The sequence below is a fragment of the Canis lupus genome, chromosome 21 (assembly GCF_003254725.2).
Source record: "Canis lupus dingo isolate Sandy chromosome 21, ASM325472v2, whole genome shotgun sequence".
NCBI classification, from domain to species: domain Eukaryota; kingdom Metazoa; phylum Chordata; class Mammalia; order Carnivora; family Canidae; genus Canis; species Canis lupus.
Window position 1 is genome coordinate 39619790 of NC_064263.1, and position 16208 is coordinate 39635997.

General features: G+C 36.4%; 1 protein-coding gene across 26 annotated transcripts in view; it reads right to left on the bottom strand.

Moving 5' to 3' along the window:
• The window catches only part of SOX6 (SRY-box transcription factor 6), a 665863-nt gene that overhangs the window by 366785 nt on the left and 282870 nt on the right, over window positions 1-16208 (bottom strand). Inside the window, exon 1 of one of the 26 annotated variants that reach the window (XM_035703782.2) lies at window positions 6925-7062. The exons of the other annotated variants lie outside the window; for them this stretch is intronic. The gene's annotated coding sequence lies outside the window, so the exon portion shown is untranslated. Of the gene's footprint in view, window positions 1-6924; window positions 7063-16208 lie in introns of those variants that run through there. 26 annotated transcript variants of the gene reach the window in all.

A 16208-nucleotide genomic window follows, 5' to 3' on the forward strand; every position in this document is an offset into this window, starting at 1 on the left:
AGTTTTCTTTTCAAAGAAATCCATTTTGATAAACCATTAGCCATTAGCATATTACTAATAAAACTATAACAAGGGGAAAACCTCCCCACCATTCTTCTGTCACCGATGACTCAAAACTACATAATGGCAAAAGTAATCATTATATTGTTTTATCATAAAAGATGTATTTTACCTTAAAAAACATGAGAATCCTCGATTTTATCATGTAAAAACAGTTCTACCTACAGAGGAGTGCTATAGCAAACGAAGCAGGGAAACTAAGAGGAGACCCAGTTGGTTTTAACATGTATCCAGCAACTGAGCAGAACACAAGAGGAGTAAAACATAAATCTATTTATGCACATCAATTCAAGTGGCAAAGCATCAACTTTGCCCAAATGACTGCCTCCAGAAAAAAACACCTAAATGAGAAGTACTTGGAGAAATGATCTGGAAGACAGGCCATAAGAAGGTAGGAAACCAGCAAGAATTTTAATATAAGTTTCCTTTCAAGTAGTAGTTTGCCACTGTGTTCTAAAGGAAAAAAATGTGAAAGTCACGGTTTGGCCTGAAGGACAAAAGAAGAAAGTTCCCTCACTCCAGCCTTAATTCTTTATCTGTAAAATGAGGTATATTCTCAACACTGAAATCCTATGATCTGTGACTCTAAGGCAATTCTAATAAGAGAAATCTAAATTGACTAATGAAGCAGAGATGTTGTCAGTCATATGCCTTCTACAACTTTCATTTAGCCTAGAAATATTTTCTGATTACCTGCTCTGTTGTTAAGTACTATCCTGGCTGCCAAATATGCAAGGGTATATAAATCCGAAGTATTTATATACTATATAATAGTTAATAGGCTAATGAGAAATATGTATGGAATATGTAAGTCATTGCAAGGTGATATGATTAGTGACCAGGTGCTAGAGAGCTATACAAAATATTGTGGAAGCCCAAAGGAAGGAGTAAATAATTCATTTTGGAGGGATCAGAGGCATCACAGAAATCCCATTTAAGTGGGTCCTGAAGAATAAGTAGAAGTTCATCTGGTGGAAATGTCTGGTGGACATTCTAGGATGTGCAAGGCAAGAAGATACAACAGAATGTGGTCACATTCAAAGAAGGACTTCAAAATGGCTGAAATATGGGATGCATGGTGGAAAAGACAAGAAAAAGATCCAGTAGGACAGACTAACAACAGATTGGAAAGGATTGGAAAGGATTTCAAATGCAATCCAAAGTAGTTTGGATTTTTATCCTCAGGGAGATAGAAAATTATTGAAGGAACTTAACCAAGGAAATAACATGATCAGAATTTCCCTAAGAAAAAATCTCCATGGCCTTAAGAATGAGTCTCCAGAAGGTGGTGTATATATTTATGCTCCTGTCATTCATATTTACGTATGCTTAACTGCCTTTTTCTTATCTTGTCCTTGGTGTTCTGCTGGACATGTGATGCTGACTGGTGCTGACCAGTTCCCTTCTACCTCCACATTCTTTCAGTCTCTGTTTTCAGTCTCTCCGACCACCACTGATAAATGCTGCTGGAAGAAGGTAAATGAACAGTGAGGGGGAGGAAAAGATGAAAGTATATGAATAATCACAAAAGAAATATCTGGGAGAAAGGAAAACGATGCTGTATGAATAAAAGCAACAATGCCGAAAGTGTATTGAGTACATACTATGTGCCATGTTCATTATTGATGTTTCTCAGGACCTCATTAAATCCCAACTCTGCAATGAAGCTACTGATTCATGCCTGTTTTCAGATGAGCTAAATGAAGCTTAGAGTAATTTGTTTATCATGCTAGTAAGTGCTAGAGAAGACTTGAACCAATTTTGTCTGAGTTTAAATCCCATGCTTTCAATTTTTACACTCTTTTCCCAGTGATATGACCTACTGAATACTGACTATGTGCCAAGAACTATGCTACCTGCTTTAGATGGTTTAAAGACCCACAATAACCTAAAGAAGAAAACTGAGGCTCTGGGATATTAAGTAACTTACCTTAGGTCACAAAACCAGCAAGAGGCAGCACCAGAGCTTTAAGTCTAGCCTGTCTGACTGTGCCTTTCCTATGACATTATGATGTATATATTCCCACCCCTTACTCCTTCCCCCCTCACTAAATCCCTCCCCTTTTCTACATTTCCAGAATCTACCTTTAAGGCTTAGCTAATATCTTATCACCTCCAGAAGACTTTCAGGAACATATCAGCCCACTGTTGCATTCCTATTGCAATGATTTGTACATCATTTACCTTGGTCAAGACAAATTTGTATTTGTCAGTTCCCTGTTCTTTTTATGCTCTATGTCCCCAGTCAGTCAACCCATGAAAGTGCCCAGTAGCAGCTTCCTCAGGCAGTTTGTAGCATCCAAATGTACCTTACATTACTTTCAACTAAGCCTCTAGAGGAGAAGAATCATGTCATACAATTTGTATTCTCCAAGATAACTGGCAGAGTCCTAAAAATATATTAGGGCTTAGTAATGTATTGATTGGCTCCAGCATACCTTAAAAATGGGACATTTTTTAAAATGGGAAGTTTTCAGTAATAATAACAACAGTAACAGCTAACACTATATATGTGTGTGTGTATATGTGTATATATATGTATATATAGATAGAGAGATACTCATAACAATCAATGATGTCATACTATGATTATGCCTGTTTTACAGAGGAAACTGAGGAACAAAAAAGTTAAATGACTTGTCCAAGGCCACACAGTTAATAAGTGGCAGTCAGGATCCAAACTCCTGCAGTTTCATTCCAGAGTCAGCATTCCCTTGTCTACATTACAATACTACCTGCATTCCATAGATGTTCTAAGATTAAACAACTCTCACACCTTAAAAAATTAAAAACTCACACATTACTACTGCTATAAACACTGTTTCAGAGGAGCTGTGGAAAGGAGAGTCTGTCTGTATTTAGTAGAAAACCTGAGCAGCAGATACAAAGCTACTGGGAAAACAAGAAGAAAAGAAAATTGAGAAGTATTTCTCTTTAAAAAAAAATAGAGTGTGCCATTTTCGCACAAAGTTTCTGTGATTTATAAAGCATCTGTACAAACTTCCTCTCATTAATACACCAAATTATATAGCATACCTCCAGAGTGAGCAACCATTGTTAGCAAAAACCCTGCAACTCTACACCAGAATCATGTAATCTTGATCCAGTGAAATGCAACCACCTCTGGACTGACACACAACAGCTGTTCAGAGTGTCAGAAAAATGGCCTGGTGAAGGTCCCAAGGAAAAATTGGAAAACAGAATGTTAATTTCCAAATCTTTTGAACTTGATTAAGCTGTTGGCAAAAGCAGGGAAAAAAATACAAGATATATTTCTACTTTAAAAGGGCAACAAGAAATTCTTGATGATTTAGAGATGATGAAAAGTAGAAGCAAGTGATGTAGGTTTGTGTATAATTCATAATTCACAATTTGTGAAACCCTTTACTGTGCAGTATTTCTTTTAATTCATATAATAACTTGGTATAATCAGTAATATTATCATCTCTACAAAATTGGCCTATACAAATAGGGCTCAGAAGATAATGTTCCACAGTTACTTAGCTAAGACGTGGTGAAGTGGGGCCTAAAATCCAGGTCCTCTAAAATAAAGCTCCTTTTTTGTATCATGTGATTTTCTCTTGAAGAAAATGGAAAGAAGAGCCTGACTCATTTTATAGAGAAAAAAAAGCACTAGTGTTTTCAAATAGACAATGACTAAAGTATAAGAATGACAGGTCTCATCTCTCTTTGCTCTTTGAAGGAACTGATACATCTCCCCCTTTCAATGTAAAATAAGAAGTAATGAGCAAAGGCCTTCCTGGTTGCTTTCCTTCTCCATGTTCCCCACCTTTACTCCTCCCTCCTAGGATCTGGACAGCGTACCAATCTCTGAAACACAGTACAACCACAGTGGTGTCACAGACACAGGAAAAAACAAGCACCATGACTCTCTTCAAGGAAACGCCAAAGGAAAACCAAAGAAACTCTAGAAACCTGAAAACAAAGCAATTTTCTAACATAGCACAGCAAAGTTCTCCAGAGGAAATGAAACTATAAAATGATTATGCAAAAGCATTGTATGATGTGCTTGCTCTGTGTATGATGGGGAGTATAGGGAAGCTAATGGAAGAAAATTAAAAAGCAGGCAGATCTATCTAGAGTTTATTATGGCTGCAGAACTCTATGTCACAAAGTAAAGGCAACAGAGCTCAACGGGCAAATCTACCCTTTCTCAGAACTGAACATATAAAACTCTTTCAACGTTCATATGTAAGAAATGGTAAGTCAGACATTTTGCCGTAGAGGCAGCCACTGTGATAATGCCCACAGTGGATATCCCTGGGGACATCTCTAGTTGTAGACATGCCCATAAGCTTTGGCAGGTTGCCAGTCTAACATGTAGACACATGGTTCCAGATAAGGAAGGCTCTACTTAACCCAAGTATTATTTTTCTTACCATTCTTCTTTTATTAATTCATTCAATATAAATGTCATATGCCTCGCCCTGTTCTAGATTCTGGGGATAAAGCAGTGAATAAAATAAAACCCCTGCCCTCATGAAGCTTGCATTCTAAGTCCAAACTAAAATACATGCAAAAAATAAATAAATAAATAAACAAATAAATAAATTAATTAAAATAAAATAAAATACATGCAAGATTTCTTCCACTTCTGATATCGCATGGCTCCACTAATAGAGAAAAATCTTAAATTGCAAATGTCCCATGCAAAGGGATACTTTGAGCACCTACAGGTATCATGTTAGAGCCTCAGCATCCAGGATGCTTCATCCTCAGTAAAAGCTTTAAAGTGAATAGAGGCAATCACTACATCATTGATGGCAAAATGGAAACTCAAGATGATTAAATAAATTACCTATGATTACACAAATAGTAAGTGGCAGAGCTAAGAACTGTACCTTAACCTAATACTATCCTAAGCCCACTTAATAATTTTGATGAAACCAGTTCAGACTTTATTTTGAAGGACTATTCAGTTATTTAAAGTCAGTTTCCCAGCAGTGAGTCTCTGCCTCTTTGTTTACTTCTGCATTTATTCCCTGATAGTATGAAGGATTTGTTACATGTTTGTTTGTTTTAATTTCCACAAATACTCAGAAACTATACCTAGCATATAATGCTACTGGCACATTACCCAACCAATAATACTATAAGGAAATTTTATTTTCAAACCCAACGTTTTCCTTCTCTCCAGAATCTCCCTACTTCCGTTGGGCTAGAGAATCTTTAACGGCTTCTGGATAAAGATTCTGGCTAAAGACTCCAGCAGGAATTAGCTAAGCTCAGTACACAACAATAACCTTACCCCAATATTTTTCCCTGGAAAAAGCATCCAACAATCCACAATCCAGGGCTTACAGGATGAGCCCTTACCAGGTGGGTTTTTTCTAAAACTTAACTGGTTGACCCAAAGACTTGCATTTTCAGGGAAAGGAAAACTTTTTACCTGCTAGCCTAGCTAAGGGTAATTTTCTTTATTGCACCAACAAGTTGATCTACTCTGCAAGCACTTCTTCCTTAGGGAACTCAGAGATTGCACAGGAGCACTAAATTGCAAGCAACGAGACTTGAGCTCTTGTTCTAGTTCTGTCATTAATAAATTATTTTACATTAGGCAAAATCACTTATCCTCTCTGGGGTTACTATACTCATCTATAAAATAGGGAGAATAATACTTACCTTGATTGCCTCATAGGGTACTCAGAGGTAGAACACATGAACTAATGGTCATAATATCAATTTGAAAAATATAAAGCACCACACAAATGTAGGGTAGCACAATTAATTATTAGTATTATTACTCAGGATTACTGTGTATTTCAGAGGCTAGAAAACTGTTTGTAAAATCAGTTAGAAAGCGGCAGGAGCAATGTGACATGGCAAGAAGACCAAAGCTTGAGAGTCAACCTGAGGTAGAAACCCAGACTTAGCATGATCTTGGCAAGTTCTTTAAATTCTTAAACAAACTTAAAGTTACCTCCTCTGAAAATGCGTACAGTATACTGTAAAACTTCTATGAAGAATATCTAACAAATACTTACATATATATACCTGAAAGCATCTTGCTCATATGGTATAAAATGGTATCGTTACTATGAATTTCCTCTTCTACAAAGCTTAGAGTGTCAGGGTTTTATCTAGCATTCATACCATGTGAACAGCTGAAACATCTGTAATAACAAGCACTTGAAGCTGATTTTAAAAGAAAAAATCACCACCACCAGCAACAACAGCATCCCTGATCAACATATTAAAGCAAAAAATTTAGATGGTAGTTAACCCAGCATATTAGCAATTGGGCCAGGGTTTAGGAACCAGTCGTATCAATGGGTATTTTTTCAGTCACTCAGACAAACTGTTGTGCTTATTTCAAATCCACTGCACTGAGGCTCTCTTTGTGATTGTGGATTGTTGGATTATTGCCTGCATTTCTGTCTTCTATGAAAACGCCAAATGTATAGAAATTTCAGTCACCGGATTAAACGTTCATCTTGACAATATATTATGCTGTTTGGTGTCATGCTGACATCCTATTGATGATGTTCATGACTTTATATGCTTTATTTTGTTCTTTGGTTTCAGCAAAAAGAAAACCAAAAAGCCCTTAGACTAATGAATTCAGATTCTTTTCAGACACAGTGCTGCTTCTCTTCCCTGAGATCAGGAAAGGGATATATTTCTGGTTGCAGACATATGTGGTACAGACATGAGATCACAGCTTTAAGCTTAATAGAAGAACATAACAATCTACTCACTGTTTACACTTTAGCCCAAAGGGCAGCTGGAAATCACAACCAACCATATGCAGTGCCGAACAAGTGGTCATGACTTTATTAATAAAGCCAAGCATTAACGAATAAGATTCTGGGAATGGTACAGTGAGGGGCAGGAGTGTCTTACCATAGGCCCCTCTAAGTACTAGGCAGAGGGCCCAGGCTATTGTTGAAAATGTCCTTTGGGATTAGACTGCTCTCTCTGCCAGGATTTCATTTGCCATCTTTCATATTTCCCAGTTCTCCCATACAGTGTTTAATCAGCTGCTGGGGACTGGTTAGAAAGGACTCCTATTCTTCTTACATCCTGACATCCTAAAAAGGGAATGAATTACAGAATTATCTACAACAATTAAATTAAATCACACAAACAGAATGCTTTTTATACTATGAAGAACTATTTCAAGTAGAAAAAGACACAAGTGATATCTCATTTAATCCTTCCAAGTCTATGATAGGTATAATAATATTAGCCCCAGTTTATTGATGAGAAACTGATTAAGAATACTGCAAGTAAACTGGGGAACAAAGCTTTATACCTAGGTCTAAATCCCACACTTTTGCTATTCAACAGCTGTCACAGAGAACAAATTAATTGATAATCCATGGCTATTTTCTTTCTGCATTGAGATGTATACAAATTTACTAGGCAAATGTAGTACTCAAACTTAAACATTGAAGTATTTCTTATGCAAATCAGTGTCACAATTTACAAGTCTATCTAGTTCTTTTATTTCTTTTCTGTACCTAACAAAGTCAGGTACCAAATTTGTAACCCAAATACAAAAATCATAGGACAAGTGTCAGAGCATAAAACCATTAAAGAACCTTCAAGCTTTTATCAAGGTGAGTTGGCTCTACTGGGGCAACAAACATTAATAATGAATAACTCCTGTGAATATGCCTGCTGATATACATGGTGCAGAAGTCAGAAGTTTGAGGCAACAACTAGTTCATCCAAGTAAAGTTTATTCAAGTGTAATTAAAAAAAAGGGGGGGGGGCAATCTGAATCTCAGTCCACTTCCTCAGACTAGATTTAAGGTATATAACTTGGATTTTGCTGAAACATATTTTGCTTTTAAGTGTGTTCTGATTTTGGTTTTGCTTTGTTGCTGAAACAGGAGTAAAATTCTTACTTTGAAGTACTTTGTATTATCTTTTTTATTGAAATTATCACTGTCAGGCTAATTATACATTCAGTTTTCCACTGGGCCCAGCATGAGAACGATATTCAGGAAAATAAGAACAGAGGAAAGAACAATGTTCTAAATGTCCTTTCCCCTCACATCAAACCAGATTCATGATAGGCAAAGAGAGAGCTTAGTCTCTACTGAGATCCCTGATGATGCCACTGGGAGCCCAAGCCATTCACACAGTTATTGTACAGAATGCAACCACATTTTCTCCCTTGGGGCCTTTAAAGAAAAGGACTGGCTCCCAACCACAGATAGTAATATGTAACCACAGCACAAGGCAAGAGTAAGAGAATGACCCAGTGAAGAATGGGGTTTTTCTCCAATAATTATCCCAAACAACTACAAATCACCTTGACATATAGCTTTCAATCTTACCCTTCACTTAGACACATTACCAAATGAAAATGAGAGATTAACAAATGCTAGGAGCTTATAATAAAAGCGTGAATGGGAAAGTAATAATAGTCAATATTTCCAATTAAACACTAGTATTAGCATAGAGAGAAATTGTTGTCTAGTACTTCAAGATAATATACATACACAAACATAAAGCCTATGGACATCATAAAAGTAACTTTCCTAGGAAGTATTAAAGTGTCTATTGGAAACAAAATAATCCTTAATTAATTAGTATTTCTATTATGATTCTACAAATTATAATAGGCAACAGAGATATAGCAAAAAGAGTACTGAGCATTAAATAATCACTAAAAACTATAAATCTTATTTTCTGCAATATCTAAGTTCTTTGAAAGTTTATATAAAAAGTGAACAGATGTCTTTTCAACAAATGATACTAAGAAAACTGGATATCTTCAAAACAAGGGATTTGAACCCTTACTTTACCCTATTCATAAAAAAATTAACTCAAAATGGATCAAAGACCTAAACTTAAAAGCTAAAACTATAAAATCCTTAGAAGACACAGGGGAAATCTTTAGGACATTGGATTTGTAATGATTTCTTGAATGTTCTGCAAAACCACAGGCAACAAGAGAAAAATAGATAAGTTGGACTTTGTCAAATTAAAAAACTTATGTGCATCAAAGGACACTATCGAGTCAGGGAAAAAACAACCCACAGAATGGGAGAAAACTTTTTCTGATAAGGGATTAATATCAAGAATATACAGAAAACTGCTACCACTCAACAAATAACTCAATTCAAAAATAGGCAAAGGATTTAAGGAGACACTTCTCCAAACATCTACAGATGACCCATAAATGTATGGAAAGATGTTCAATATCATCAGTCACAAGGCAAATGCAAATCAAAACCACAATAAGACAAAACACTACACCCATTAGGATGGCTATTATCAAAAAATGGAAAATAACATTTTTCTCACCTACTACTAACTCCCTTACCTTCTTCAACAAGTCTTTGCTCAAATGTCATGTTCTCTATGAGTTCTATTCTGATTATCCTATTTAAAATTGCTTCCTTGCACTATCAATTTGCCTTATCCTACTCTATATATTTTTCTTTTTCTATAGTACTTATAAACTTCTAATATACTATATAATTTACTTACTTATGCTTATTGTTATCTGTCTCTCCCTTCTATAATATAAGCTCCATAAGAACTAAAATTATTTGTGGCATTCGCTAATATATTTTAAGTGCAAGAATAGTACCTGGCATATGATAAATGCAATAAACATTTGCTGAATGAATAAATTAATCTCTTACATGGAGACAGAAAATAGCTTAGAAGTTTTGAAAACCTAATTATTCTTATAATTAATCAGTTTTAATCCCCTTCAACACCAAATATTACATATATCACACCAAATAACCAAAGTACTATGGCTTACAATGGAAACTGTTCCCCTTAACATTTCAGTGGAATGAGGTCTTAAAATTTTATTCATATCAACATTCACAGTACTGTGCCAGTTATTTACTTATTGTCTTTTGACTCTCACATCACCCTTCAATTCTCTGCTCTGTGATTCTGGGGCACTATATTTCCCAGGCTCTCTTGCCAGCTGGCTTCCTATTCGATTCTGCCAATGAGAGGGACTAGTGGGAAATTAGAAGGTAGGAGGAGGAGAAAAGAGACTTCCTTTTTCTAGCTCCTGTCAGCATCGCTCCAACAGCAAAATACACTTATGGCTGCACCATTTTACATTCCCACCAGCAATGGCTTCTTTTAGCACTCCCAATGCCAGCTGCCTCAGAGATACCAGCTGGCCACACTCTCTCCACGATTAGAGCATAAGCCATGCCATGTTTCCCTCCATGATCTGAGCACAAGTCTCACAGCATACCCTCTCCCCACAAGTCAAAGCCCCAGTAGTAAGATTTTCCAAGTTCCAAAGTCCAAGGAACCCAATTTCCTCCATTTTGTTCCTCTACTCCTATGGCTGGAAACTACTCCCTACAGTTATTAATCTGGGTTATCTCATCTTCTTTTTTTTTTTTTTTCTTTTTCAGCCTTCTAATTCCTGTGTAACAAATTCCCTCAATTAAATCCCACCTATCTGAATTCTTTTTCATGGTTTTATTCTCCTGACTAGATGTGACTGTACTTGGTACAGAATAAAACTGCAGGCAGACCAAAAGATTAATGAAAGAATAAATTTCTATTTTCATCACTTAGAATTAAACATAATACAAATATTTTCCATACTAACTTTTTTTTAAATGTAAGATTACCTTTATTAGTATCTAAACCTTAGGTTGAGCTACTGGCTCATGAGTTTTCTATCTTTTTTTAAATTTTTAATTTCAATATGGTTAATATGCAGTGTTACATTAGTTTCAGGTGTACAATGTAGTGATTCAACAATTCCATACATCATCCGGTCCATACTATCTTAACCAAAGAATGCAAAAAAGAGTGTTTCAAATAGAACAAATAACAGATTGAGATCTATAAGGTACTATGCTCATATTTATATACTCTCATAGTGGTAAATTTTTATCTCCTCTCTCTGGCCTATTCTACATGTCTATTTGAATATATAATATGCATGCCAAATTTAACACATCCAAAACTGAGCTCCTGATATTTCCTCAAACCTGTTCCTTCCAAAGGCTTTCCCATCTGATTTACTGGCAACTCTATATCCTTATAGCTTCTCAGGTCAGAATCCTGGAGTCATCTTTAATTCCTTTCTTTCTTTCATCCTCCAAATCTAATCTGTTAGAAAATCCTGTTAGTTCTTATTCCAAATACATTCAGATTATAACTACTTCTGACCACCTCCATTGCTACTCCAAGCCACCAATAACTCTAATCTGGATTATTACAAGAGAGTTTTTTTTTTTTTTTTACAAGAGAGTTTTAAGTGGTCACTCTGCTTCCACTCTTTTGCACCTCCACAATATATTCCCAGCAACAAAGTGATCCTTTTAAAACTTAAGTCAGCTCATATCACTCCTCTACACAAAATGTTCCAATCATTGCTCAACTCACAGTTTATAAAAGCCAAAATCCTCACATGATCTGAGTTCCTATGTGATCAGGTTTCTGTTACCTTTATGACTTTATCGCCTATTATTTCCTCCTCACTCACTTGTCTCCAGCCATTCTGGTCTCATCTCTGTTCCTTGAATATCCTGGCTCATTTCCATCTTAGAGCCTTTTGCCTTGGTCTCTCCCTCTGCCTGGACCACTCCTCTTCACATATCTGCATGGTTCCTTTGCTGTTATTTCAAGTGTTTGAACAACATTATCTTCTCAAAGACACATTCCCTGACCATTCTATTTAGACTGCACACATCTCCAACACTGGGCGTTCCCTATTCTCTTTATTTTTCTCCATAGCATTTATCCTCTAACTTACATAATTTACTTTTTTAATATTGTCTTTCTCCCTCCACTAGAATGTAAGCTCCTTAAATTTCTGTTTTGACAGGAATTTATGTTTTGTTCATTGCTCTATCTTCAATGTCCCCAGGGCCACAGGGTGCCTGGCACATAGTAAGCGCTCAGTAAACATTTGTTGAATGATCCAAACTCCAAAGCACCGAAGATTGAACAAATATAAAACATGCATGGAGGAAACCTCTTGCACCGTTGGTGGGAATGCAAACTGGTACAGCCACTCTGGAAAACAGTGTGGAGATTCCTCAAGAAGTTAAAAATAGAGCTACCCTACAACCCAGCAATTGCACTAATTGGTATTTACCCCAAAGATATAGATATAATCAAACAATGGGACACCTGCACCCCAAAGTTCATAGCAGCAATGTCCACAGAGCAAACTTGTGGAAGGAGCTGAGATATCCTTTGACAGATGAATGGATAAAGATGTGGTGTGTGTGTGTGTGTGTACATATATATATATATATAATGGTATATTACTCAGCCATCAGAAAAGACGAATACCCACCATTTGCTTCAATGTGGATGGAACTAGAGGTTATCATTCTGAGTGAAATAAGTCAATCAGAGAAGGACAATCATCATCTGGTTTCACTCATACATGGGATATAAGAAATAATGAAAGGGATTATAAGGGAAAGAAGGGCAATTGAGGGGAAACACTAGAGAGGAAGACAAACCATGAGAGACTCCTAACTCTGGGAAACAAACAAAGGGTTGTGGAAGGGAGGTGGGTGAGGGGATGGGGTAGCTGGGTGATGGGCACTGAGGAGGGTACTTGATGGGATGAGCACTGGGTGTTATATTATATGTTGGCAAATTGAAGTTAAATTTTTAAAAAATGGTATGCTCAAAAAAAATAAACATGCATGGAATTACAATGTGACATATACATGCATATATGACCTGAACTATATTTTGAAGAATAAAACTCTATTATAAATTCCAATATTGGGATCCCTGGGTGGCGCAGCGGTTTGGCACCTGCCTTTAGCCCAGGGCACGATCCTGGAGACCCAGGATCGAATCCCACGTCAGGCTCCCGGTGTATGGAGCCTGCTTCTCCCTCTGCCTATGTCTCTGCCTCTCTCTCTCTCTCTCTGTGTGTGTGACAATCATAAATAAATAAAAATTAAAAAAAAATAAACTCCAATACTATAGTGAGTACTATACCAAGATTATTTATTCTTTTCCATCAAAATCTCAAAATAAATTTATAATCCTACTAAATAATATACAGAGGCTCCCTAGTACAGTGTTTAAGACTCATTTCGCCTGGCTTACATTATTACTTCAACATCTAGTAGTTCTGTGACACTGGGCAAGTTACTCAACCTCTGTACCTTATTGTCATAAAATAGTAACAATAAAAATAATAAAACCTAGCTCATAGAAATTAGGTAAAGGGTTACATTATGTAATGTATTTGAAGCATTTTAACACAGTATGTGGCCTATAGATAATACTCCGTATATTTTAGCTATCATCATATAAGGCATATATGATGCCGTTTGTTGAAACGGAAGTAAGTACTCTAAAATTCAACATTTTTTTATTGCTTGAATTTGTTTATACTGCAAGCTTACTCAAAGCAAGAGTCATATTTTAGACTTCTTTTATATCTGACATACCACTGAATATATTAATTCAATAAATGATTTATCAATTGATTATACCACACATACACACGCACACACACACACATAATCAAATCTAAAAATATAGGTTACAAAAGCCAAGTTAGTCAAAATTATCCAGGTAAGTACAACAGGAAGAGCAAGTTCATCAGTTCTATCTCTTCATCTTATCACATTAAACATGTGATACTAAAGTATACTGAAGACTGTTTAGTAAATATATTATAGGCTTTTTTTTAATAAATTTATTTTTTATTGGTGTTCAATTTACCAACATACAGAATAACACCCAGTGCTCATCCCGTCAAGTGCCCCCCTCAGTGCCCATCACCCATTCACCCCCACCCCCCACCCACCTCCCCTTCCACCACCCCTAGTTCGTTTCCCAGAGTTAGGAGTCTTTATGTTCTGTCTCCCTTTCTGATATTTCCCACACATTTCTTTTCCCTTCCCTTATATTCCCTTTCACTATTATTTATATTCCCCAAATGAATGAGAATATATAATGTTTGTCCTTCTCCGATTGACTTACTTCACTCAGCTACTATAGGCTTTTTTAATGTCAATAGATATGCATAGATTTTCTAGCAGAAAAGAAATAATGATGTGACAGATGCTAACTAAACTTTTGGGGTAACGTTTCACAATATAAGTAAGTCAAATCATTATGTTGTACACCTTAACTTATACAGTGCTGCATGTCAATTACATATCAATAAAACTGGGGGGAGGGGATCCTGGGGTGGCTAAGCGGTTTAGTGCCTGCCTTTGGCCGAGGGCGTGATCCTGGAGACTCCAGATCAAGTCCCACATCAGGCTCCTCGCATGGAGCCTGCTTCTCCCTCTGCCTGTGTCTCTGCCTGCCTCTCTCTCTCTCTTTCTCTGTCTTTCATGAATGAATAAATAAAAAAATCTTAAAAAAAAACTGGGGGGGGGAGAAATAATGATAAATTAACAGCATAGAAAAAAAAGGATGAAAGGAAGGGAAAATGGAGACAGATGGCAGGCTTTATTTTTTTTATTTATTTTTTATATATAAATTTATTTTTTATTGGTGTTCAATTTGCCAACATATAGAATAACACCCAGTGCTCATCCCATCAAGTGTCCCACTCAGAGCCCGTCACCCAGTCACCCCTACCTCCCCGCCCCCCTACCTTTCTACCACCCCTAGTTTGTTTCCCAGAGTTAGGAGTCTCTCATGTTTGTCTCCCTTTCTGATATTTCCCACTCATTTATTCTCCTTTCCCCTTTATTCCTTTTCACTATTTTTTATATTCCCCAAATGAATGAGACCATATAATGTTTGTCCTTCTCCGATTGACTTATTTCACTCAGCATAATACCCTCCAGTTCCATCCATGTCGAAGCAAATGCTGGGTATTTGTCATTTCTAATGGCTGAGTAATATTAGACGGCAGGCTTTAAATTGAAGAGCCAATCAATCAAGGCTGTGGCAGTCATAAGAAAGAACATTGTACTAACAAAGACAGGTTGGAAACTAAGAGTGGGACTTTGCTGGAAAGGCTACTTCTTCAAAAGATCACTCAAAAATAAGCCCAGTTGAGTAAGGGCAATAACTGACTCCAAAATGAAGTTGCAGTTAACCATTGGTCATGAGAAGCTGAAAGACTTTCACATAAGGAGAATTACAGAAAAATTAAAATAAAAGCAAAGTAACAGAAAATAAAATCATCATTAACCATCTTTGAAATGTTAACAACACTAGTATATATTAGTAACTTTGACAACGTGGGCTGGACTCCTGGCTAGAATCACTAGAATGGAAAGATCCTTAATAAAAAAAAATAATAATTAAGGTTCAGATATAGAAATATGTTTTAATTTACTACAAACACCTATCCATCACTTTGATGACATTTCATTATTTCTTTTCTGATGCTATAAAAGCCCATATTAGTTAATACAAGTTATGTTCAGAACTTGCTGTGGCCATATAACACAATCACTTTTTAACTTTTTACAAATGTAATGTCATAATGTATGGATGTATTTAGCAAGAACAATGACAGAGGTAAATGGCACTATGCAGAGTATTATTCACAATAATGTGTTAGGATGTGAATATGCACCTCTATGAGCACCAGTGCAACAAAAAGAAATCCAATCTCATCATCAACCTATATTTATGACCTAAACTATTTGAACATTACATCTCTAACATGTTTTCATCATTCAGAAATAGAATAACAACTACAAAGGACAGCTCACAATGTGAAATTGTACATTTCTACAAAATGTAAAAAAGAATAAATTCTAGACACATGTCCAAAACAGAGATGTGTCAGTAGTCAATCCAAGCTTAATGGGCTCTTCAATTTCTGTACCACTCTTTGAACTCTCTGCCTTTAATTCTCTCCCCCTGGGGCACCTGGGTGGCTCAGTTGGTTAAGTGCCTCCCTTCAGCTCCAGGGTTTTGAGATGGAGCCCCACATTGGGCTCCTTGCTCAGCAGGAATTCTGTTTCTCCCTCTTCCTCCCTCTGCCCCTAAGGCTGTTCTTGCGTGCTCTCCCCTCCCCCTTTCTCTCTCTTTCTCTTGAATAAATAAAATCTTAAACAAAACAAAACAAAACAAAACACTTCACACTCCTTTCATATTATGTTCTTTTCTTTGGGTCCAACTTCCTTCTTTGGGTTACTCTTTCACTACCAAATAAACTTAGTCTCCTATTCTATTAGTTCTTGTTATCTACATATGCCCCTACTGCTCTGGAAATAGTG